Below are 10,373 nucleotides of genomic sequence, written 5' to 3'. Positions count from 1 at the left end.
CCCCAAATGGAATTGGTAACATATAAGAAATTTTATTAACTTTTCCCATTTAACAAAATTCCCAGTGGAACAGATAAATATTAATTTGCAATTACATGTTATGTTTCAATACATGCTATATTAACAAAGACCACTTTCATAGAAATTACATATCAAAATTCTAGCTTTTATACTCTTATGGGGGAAGCAAGTCCTCTTGGATGGTACATGTGGAGGTATAATAAAGATGGATAGTGTGCAAGGCAATATCTTGGTTGGTGTGATCTGCCTTCCTCTCCCTCAGGAAAGTGGTAGATGGTATAAGAAGGGGCTGTCTGTTCATATTGCTGGTATGCTTTAGAGGAGATGGTGGTTGATAAAAATATTGGATACTATATCTACTTAATCTATTTCCTAATTAATCAAGTATACATACTAACTACATGTATATCCCTTGTTGTTCCATCATAAACTCAGTGGAATATACTGTGTTGCTTTTTCAGCTACGTAATGTGAAATATTAAAATGGAAGCAGGAACATGTTGAAGCTATAATTTGCATCAATGAAGGAACAAGTGGTTACATACAACAATAAAGGACTTAACCTAATTGAGAGAAGAAAACAAGAACTTATTGAGGAGTTATTGTGAAGGCTTAGTGACTTAAAGTCACAGTTAAAACAGCCTGGTCTTTTCAAAGAGAGGAATTTAAGCAAGTCCAGAGTGGCATTGGAGTTGCAGACATAGGATAACTCACCACCACCATCATCACCATCCCTCAATCTCTATCTTTTCTAATTTTCCAAGTTAACAGTACAGATTGGTCAAGCATGGATGGATGTTTACCCCTAGGTCCACTGATGAAAGACAGGTAGACAAGTAATGACTTGCCCACATATTTGGCCAGAAAATGGAGCCTCTTTTCAAAGGAAGAAGAAAAAAATACTAGTCAGATGAAACCAACAGCGACTGTAATCTCTGTTAGCTTCTTAGAACTTGTGCACAAACAGATGCATATACAGTTCTTATACATGCATTTTCATGGGGAAGGATGGAGAATTGAACAGTTTCAAGATAATGTGTGTTTATACAGTTGTACAAAATGTCTTAGAGCAGTTATAAGCTTTAATAAATTCAGAAGGATAAACGCTTTATACTATAAAAATGTTTATGTAAAAGGAGAACTATTTTAATTTCCCTTCTATATAGATTTGTGAATTTTAAATAATTCTTTTAATTTTCTTTTTTGTTTGTATATGAGTCTCTGTAGATGGCAGAGACACAAAAATTAAAAATGCTCTTTAAAAATGAGTGAAGTTAAATAAGTGTAAAAACATGTAGATAATTAAACGTGCAAATTGTTCTTCACAAATGGTAGCTTTTACCCTTCTAAAGTTATTAAGCTTTAATACTCACTATGACACTTTGGACACATGTATATTTTACATATCAGATTATTTTGAAACTATTCACTTTGTGCTCCATCCTTCCCTATGGATATTTATGTATAAGAAGTGAATATGCACCTGTGTGTCCACAATTGAAGGTAAGCGGTGGATTATAGTTGCTTTTTGTTCCATCTGTGCAGTACCATATTCTCTCTCAATAATATCTGTCTTCCAGTCAAATAATTGTGCAGATGAATATGTTATAGGGAGATGTTGGAAAGAGGTATATCTTCATTTAAAGAAAGGAATTTAGAAAAAAAAAAGTAAAATTGTTTAAAAAAACCAATTTTATGGAAATGCGGGAGTCAGTGCAGGGGAGGGGTACTAGAATCTGTACTATTAAATCCTGTAGTGTCCACACTCTTGCATCAAGCAGGTTTACGGATGGTAGATGTGTGGGTATAATAAAAGAGCTAGGAGAGAGGGTAAGGCAGTATCTGGGATGGTGAGTTCTGCCTTCTGGTCCCTCGGTCTTAGCATTAAAAGGGCTGTCTGCGCAGATGGGTGGTATGGTCGCAGAGATGGTGGTGCTAGAAATGGCAAATAGGTTGGATACTGTGTCTGTTGAAGGGAATGAAGCCTCCTCGGTGGAGTCTAACCTGCTTCCCTTCCTCTCTTTTAGGGGCTGAAAAACAGTCTGTTTAGTTCTTCAAGTTTATCTTCATGTCAAAATGTTTTTCCTCCTGGCCACTTAATGTTGCTTTCATAAGTTTCTTGTTCTTCATCTTAAGCCTTTTGTATCTCATACGAGCCATGGCTCGATGAAACACATGGCAGCTGAAGCCCTCCCTGATGCCGTTCTCCACATGTTCCTGAAGGAGCTCCAAGGTAGAGAATACGTGGCAGCAAGCCATGCACCTGAAACCACTCTCCAGGGCCTTCTGCACCTGGACCCTGCGATACACCACCAGGTTTGGAGGTTTTGCGTGATAGTCAGCCTTCTCCCTCTTCTCTTGGGCTCCACTATCGACCCTGGGCTCAGAGAAAATTAGGAGATTCTTCCCAGGCATGTGAGAGAGGGGGACATTTTTATGGACCTCTTTAATATAGGTCATTTCTTCTATTTTGGTCTTTTTTGAGGGAGGCTCCCAACCTTCCTCTGTCTGGCACAAGACAGCCACACCCCTTTTCATTTGTACATGCATATAGTAAATTTTCATGAGCCTTAGATCTGTCCCATGTACTGAGGACATAAAGGGATCCTTATTACTAGCTGAATGTGAAGAAATGGAGGTATATGAAAAGTCAGAGGAACTCCTCGGTTGCACCAAGTCCTTGAGTACAGGTCTCTGCTTAATTCCTAGGAAAGAAAATTTAAAAGATAAAAAAATATTAAAATGGGTGTGTGACAGCTGTAGGAGTTATGATGGCCATGATCTATGTGAGCAGGTGAAGTAAAGTACATCTCTATGTGATATTTCAGAATTCTGTGTGCAGTGTGCTTTATCTGAGGTATTTACATGGTATAACTATGTGGGAATGAGGATGTCGGATTATATGTATGCACTTGGGGCATTGTATGTATATTCTGGGACATATCCGAGATCTGTATTTGATGTTGCTAAAAGGCAATGGCTAACGAGTGTGCACGTATGTTATATGCTATAGCACATGTGATCAGTGCAAGAGTGGTACCGGTTATTACTATGAGATTGTGAGGCTGAACATGTTAGAGGGAGTGTGTATGAGCTCTCAGAATGTTCAGTTCATGAGGGTCTGAAGGGCTGGTGGCTGACGTGCCATGTGGTGAGAGACACAGCAGAAGAAAATTAATTTCCTTCAGGACATGAACATCTTTTAGAGTTTGACCTAAACAGCTTATCTCTGTGATGAGGATGTGAATTATTTATGGAATTAGTGTGTAAATGGGTGAGTCTGGAAGTGATTGTGTGAAGGAGTGAAGGTAAGTGTGTATCTAGGTAATGCTATTAGAGACAGGGAATAAAGGCCTGTGTATTTGAGAGAACAAGTGAAAAGCAGGAGAAATGGGGCAATAGCGTATGTGAAGGCGCTCAGATGTGTGAGTGTGTGAGGATCTGAGTTTGTGCTCATTGAAGGGAAGGCTGTGAGTTAACTCCCATAGACATGTCAGCACTGCCCACTACCCCACCCACAGCAGGCCCACTGCTGCTCTATGGGGAATGTGTGCTGAGGGACCGTGCCCTGTCCTGGAAGGCACACTCCCTAAGGGTCCCTCTGCAGAAGCCTTAGGACTAGTCATCTGCCCTGAGCCCTTTCCTGGTTTTGAGGGGAAAGTGAACTAAGTAGAGTAGGCAGAGCAGCTGAGCTGCATCTCTTGACCAAACCCAAGTCCCACCTTTGTTTATTCCTTACCATCCTCATAGCGGGGAAGCTTCGATGGTGAGGAAACACAGGTGAAATATCCACAGGAGGAAGCATTTTCCCCTGCTGCCTGACCACAGCCTGGGGCCTCCACACGGGACTCAGGCCAAGGAGTATCCTGTTGAGTGTTGCGGTCACCTGGGCAATGGAATGAAAAAGAACGTTGAGATGACGCATTATGGGGGTCTGTGTCAGTTCAAACATACATGTCGGGTGGACACTATATGTCTGGCATTATCACTTCACATGACATTCCTCTCACAGCAATGAAGGACACTTTCCCATTTAAGACTTCTATTTATTCCAAACTATAAGAAAACACATTAAATGGTGACTTTGGTGCATGTCATTGGGAGTGGGCGTCTTGTATGTGATTTTTTTAGTGATCTATATGGATTATCAAAAACTTAGAACCACGCTTGAATGCAGGAACTCAACATGGACATCAACTCTATTTTCTCATCAAAGATTGTACCAATAGGGGATATATGGTACAAGTTTCAAGAAGCATTCTGCATGCATATGTACCTATTCTTATTGATGTCTATATTGAGTTATAAATAGAGATGTAAAAAGGTAAATTTTAATTGTTAAGAAATTAACTGCTAATTGTTATGTCACTGTTCCTTTTTCATTGTTAGATTTTTCTGTGTGTTGAATATGTCGTGTAGTTTAGGTATGGTATGTTATTACTGAGAATATTCTCTGTGAGATGAGTGTAATGAGTGTATTTGCAAAATGCAAGGAAATGTTTTAAGGATCTGACGATGTGAAAATCAGGATGTATAAGAGACAATACCTGGGCTTTGAGAAAGAGAGTGAGGAGAAGTGTGTGTAAATAAGCTGTGCACTAATACGAGATTGCATTAGAATGTAAAGTATGAAAAATTGAGTTTTGAAGGGATTAAACTGAATATGGGAACTCAGGCCCAGCAGTCTAACTCTTAAGCATTCACTAAACAGAAATGTGTCCATATTGAAAAACAAAACAAAACATGAATAGAATGTTCAGAACATCAGCTTTTTAAGTAATCCCAGACTCATAGGAACCAAAATCCTCAGAAAAGTATAATCAATAAAGAAATTATATTCATGCAATGGTATATAGAATGAGCAAACTAACATCACAAGCAATGTGAATAAATCACGCAAATATAATGATGAGAGAAAGTAATCAGACACGAAGTATGTATTGTGCCCTTCTGTTTAAAGAAATTTAAAAACAAATGCTTGTCTAGCGTGTTAGGAGTCAGAGAAATTATAAGTCATTGTATGGTACAGACAATAAGAGGTCATGGAGAATGTAGATGCACATGGAAAACTATGAGGTAATGAATGAAGGGGAGAGTGGGTACAGTGCAACTGATAAGGGATGACTGAGAGTGTAAAACATTGCCTGTGGAAATATATGGATGTGCTGTGATCTTCAACTGGGTGTCTCTGTGCTCTACCTTAAGTGCAGGTCCTGAGGATCCTACCACTTGTGTCTGTTTTAAGTTATCAGTGCTTCCCACGTTCACTGTAACATAACATGGCTCGTCTGACTCATAGAAACATAATCTTCCACTTTTCTCTGGTAAAACTCTCATCCCTTTGGTCCTCTCCTATTATTTCCTGACGCTGTTCTCCACTGATCACCTTGCACACGCTCTAGTCCCTTTCAGTGTTTTCCCGTGGAATGCATTACTTCCACTGCTGATCACATTGGAGATGATGCAGAAGTGTTTGAGTTGTTGCACTGAGCAGCCTGCTGTTGACTAATGGACAGAACCACTCAGCTCAAATCCTGGTTCTGTCTACATCCCCACCCCCTTGTGTGCTATTCAATAGTCCCTCCCTACCAGCACCAGTTAGCCCATCTTTACAAGAGATGGAGGATAAATTGTCCGAAGAAGAGGCCTTCCATGCTTTCCGGCCTTGAGTTAGGGCCACTGCCTTATGTCTGTGCTGTAAAGTTTCTTCTTTTAAACTCAACTTTGCAGATAAATTAAATAAAAATAATACAGATGTGGTCCATGTTTGTTATCTGTATATTTATCTGTCCATTAAACAAACAATAAGAGTCTTCTATGTGACATGTTCAGTGAACACACACAGCCCTCTCTTCATGAAAAGTGTAAAGTGGTTCCCATGAAAATATTAAGTGCACAGAAATATGCATTGTGTCAATATGTGTCATGGGTGACTGGCTTTGCAAAAGAAAAGGTTATTTTTAAATGGAACACAGACTGCTCTCTCCTTTCTACCTGGACATACAATTACGTTATATTTATCAATTTCCCTTGAAGGCAGGTCACACCATGAGATTACGCTCATACAATGAAAAAATAATGTAAATTACATGTGCCACTATCAGGCATCACCATACACACCTTCGATGTGCCCCTCCATGATCTTCCGTTTCCGTGCTGACTGGGACACAGGCATATTAAGGGCCCCAAGATAGGAAGCATTTTGTTGTAATTGATGGAATCCTAGGAAAGAAAGTTTCAAACATAAGAAAACTAGAATGTGTTTGAGGGCTGTGGGAGCATGTAGAGTGAGAGTACATCTATGTGTGATATTTCAGAATTCTGTGTGTAGTATGCTTCTACTGAGGTATTTACATGGTATAACTATGTGTGAGGTATGCTTTATTTGAGGTGTTTATGTGGTTTAATTATGAGGATATAGCATTGTATGTATGTTTGTGTGGAGTTGTGTGCATGTTCTGGGATATATTCTAAGAGTGTTTTTGATATTGGTAAAAGGGAATGGTAAAAGTTTTGGTGGCTGAAGTGGCTTCTGGATTATAAATATAACACATCAAAGTTCATTTCTTTTTTATTTTTTTTATATTTTATTGATTTTTTACAGAGAGGAAGGGAGAGAGATAGAGAGTTATAAACATCGATGAGAGAGAAACATCGATCAGCTGCCTCCTGCACATCTCCCACTGGGGATATGCCCGCAACCCAGGTACATGCCCTTGACCCGAATCGAACCTGGGACCTTTCAGTCCGCAGGCCGACGCTCTATCCACTGAGCCAAACCGGTCTCGGCAAATTTCATTTCTTTTAAGGCATATGAGTTGTCAAGTGTTTGGCCTAGAAAGATGGAATTAAATCAGAGTATCTGTGTGATTGCATGTAAATTATGTATAGATTTAGTGTGTTATTGGGTGACTGTGAAGGAATGAAGGTAAGAGTGTACCTAGGTAATGCTACTAGAAAATCAGAAGACAGGTGTGGAATGAAGGCCTGTGTAGTGAGAGAAAAGGTTAAGAGGAGAAATGGGGACTTACCTGGTATGAAGGAGTACAGATGTGTGAGTGTGTGAGTGTGTGAGGAGGATATCAGTTTGTGCTCAGCTGAGGGGCAGGTTCTGAGTAAACTTGCAAACACATATCAGCACTGTCCAGTACCTCAGCCACAGCGGTCCCAGTGCTGTTACGCTGGGAATGTGTGCTGAGCGGCCTTGCCCTGCCCTTGAAGGCACACTGCCTACTTGTCCCTCTGCAGAAGCCTGAGCACTAGTCTGTGTGCCCTGAATCCCTTTCCTGTTTTTGCTGGGAAAGTGAAATTAGAAGAGAGTGGGCTGAGCAGCTCAGCTGCATCTCCTGACCAAGCTCAGATCCCGCCTTTGTATATTCCTTACCGTCCTCATCATGGTGGGCCAGCTTGTACGGTGAAGACACACAGCTGAAATATTCAGAGGAGGATGTATTTTCTCCTGCTGCCTGACTACAGCCTGGGGCCTCCACAAATGACTGAGGCACAGCCTGTCGAATCTTGTAGTGTCCTGGACAATGGGATAAAAAAGAACATTGAGATGGGGCATTTTGGGGGGTCTGTGTCATTTCAAACCTAATGTCGGGTGGACATTATATGTCAGGCATTATCACTTCACATGACATTACTCTCACAGAATTTAAGGACACTTTCCCATTTAAAATTCTATTTATTCCAAACTACAAGTAAACACATTAAATGGTGAGTGTGGCAGATGTCAGTGGGAGTGGTTGTCTTGTATGTGATTTTTTTAGAGTTCTATATAAATTATCAAAAACTTAGAACCACGCTTGAATTCAGGAACTACAACACGGATATCAACTCTATTTTCTCATCAAAAATTGTACCTATTGGGGATATATGGTACAAGTTTTAAGAAGCATTCTGCATGCATATGTATCTATTCTTATTGATATCTAATTTGAGTTATAGAGATGTAAAAAGATACATTTTTATTGCTAATAAATTAAGTGCTAATTGTTATGCCACTGTTCCTTTTTCATTTTTAACAAAGCTCAATGCTCATTATTTAACTGTTTAAAATTATCATCATGTCTTATGAATGTGTCTGATAAATATATTATTTCCATTTTTAGCATATGATATGTGAGTGTAATATGCTTGGTATTTAAGTTCATAATTTGTTGTTTAAAACGGGGTTAAGATTGAATAATGTGTTATTGATTTGTTGCTTGCAAATCTCAATGTGGGATGAGTTTTGTGTGAATGAGGATAGTATGTATACTTTGTGTCTGTGTGTTAGTTCACCACATGTTTATATATATAGATTGCTTTTACTATCATTATAGATTTTTCTGCATGTTGAATATGTCATGTAGTTTAGGTATGGTATGTTATTACTGAGAATATTCTCTGTGAGATTGGTGGAATGAGTGTATTTGCAAAATGCGAGGAAATGATTTAAAGATGTGATACTGTGAAAATCAAGATGTATAAGATAAGAATACCTGGGCTTTGAAAAAGAGAGTGAGGAGAAGTGTGTGTAAATAAGCTGTGCACTAATATGAGATTGCATTAGAATGTAAAGTGTGAAAAATTGAGTTCTGAAGGGATTAAAACTGAATATGGAAACTCAGGCCTAGCAGTCTAACTCTTAAGGAATCACCAAACAGAAATGTGTCCATATTGAAAAAAACAACACATGTAATAGAACATCAGCTTTTTAAGTAATCCCAGACTCATAGGAACCAAAATGCTCAGAAAAGTATAATCAATAATGAAATTATATACATGCAGTGGTGTATAGAATGAGCAAACGAACATCACATGCAATGTGAATAAATCACACGAATATAATGATGAGAGAAAGTAATCAGACACAAAGTATATATTGTGCCCTTCTGTTTAATGAAATTTAAAAACAAATGCTTGTCTAGTGTGTTAGGAGTCAGAGAAATTATAACTCATTGTATGGTACAGACAATAAGAGGTCATGGAGAATGTAGATGCACATGGAAAACTATGAGGTAATGAATGAAGGGGAGAGTGGGTACAATGCAACTGATAAGGGATGACTGCGAGAGTAAAACATTGCCTGTGGAAATATACGGATGTGCTGTGATCTTCAACTGGGTGTCTCTGTGCTCTACCTTAAGTGCAGGTCCTGAGGATCCTACCACTTGTGTCTGTTTTAAGTTATCAGTGCTTCCCACGTTCACTATAACATAACATGGCTCGTCTGACTCATAGAAACATAATTTTCCACTTTTCTCTGATAAAACTCTCATCCCTTTGGTCCTCTCCTATTATTTCCTGACGCTGTTCTCCACTGATCACCTTGCACACGCTCTAGTCCCTTTCAGTGTTTTCCCGTGGAATGCATTACTTCCACTGCTGATCACATTGGAGATGATGCAGAAGTGTTTGAGTTTTTGTACTGAGCAGCCTGCTGTTGACTAATGGGCAGAACCACTCAGCTCAACTCTCGGTTCTGTCTACATCCCCACCCCCTTGTGTGCTATTCAATAGTCCCTCCCTACCAGCACCAGTTAGCCTGTCATTACAAGAGATGGAGGATATATTATCCGAAAAAAAGGCCTTCCATGATTTCTGTCCTTGTGTTAGGGCCACTGCCTTATGTCTGTGCTGCAAAGTTTCTTCTTTTAAACTCAACTTTGCAGATAAATTAAATAAAAATAATATACATGTGGTCCATGTTTGTTATCTGTGTATTTATCTGTAAATTAAACAAACAATAAGAGTCTGCTATGTGACATGTTCAGTGAACACATACAGCCCTCTCTTCATGAAAAGTGTAAAATGCTTCCCATGAAAACATTAAGTGCACAGAAATATGCATTGTGTCAATATGTGTCATGGGTGACTGGCTTTGCAAAAGAAAAGGTTATTTTTAAATGGAACACAGACTGCTCTCTCCTTTCTACCTGGACATACAATTACGTTATATTTATCAATTTCCCTTGAAGGCAGGTCACACCATGAGATTACGCTCATACAATGAAAAAATAATGTAAATTACATGTGCCACTATCAGGCATCACCATACACACCTTCGATGTGCCCCTCCATGATCTTCCGTTTCCGTGCTGACTGGGACACAGGCATATTAAGGGCCCCAAGATAGGAAGCATTTTGTTGTAATTGATGGAATCCTAGGAAAGAAAGTTTCAAACATAAGAAAACTAGAATGTGTTTGAGGGCTGTGGGACCATGTAGAGAGAGAGTACATCTATGTGTGATATTTCAGAATTCTGGTTGTGGTATGCTTCTACTGAGGTATTTACATGGTATAACTAAGTGTGAGGTATGCTTTATTTGAGGTATTTACGATGTTTAATTATGAGGTTATAGCA

Source organism: Myotis myotis, unplaced genomic scaffold, assembly GCF_014108235.1.
Source record: "Myotis myotis isolate mMyoMyo1 unplaced genomic scaffold, mMyoMyo1.p scaffold_m19_p_2, whole genome shotgun sequence".
NCBI classification, from domain to species: Eukaryota; Metazoa; Chordata; class Mammalia; order Chiroptera; family Vespertilionidae; genus Myotis; species Myotis myotis.
Note: the sequence above shows the minus strand (reverse complement) of the source record.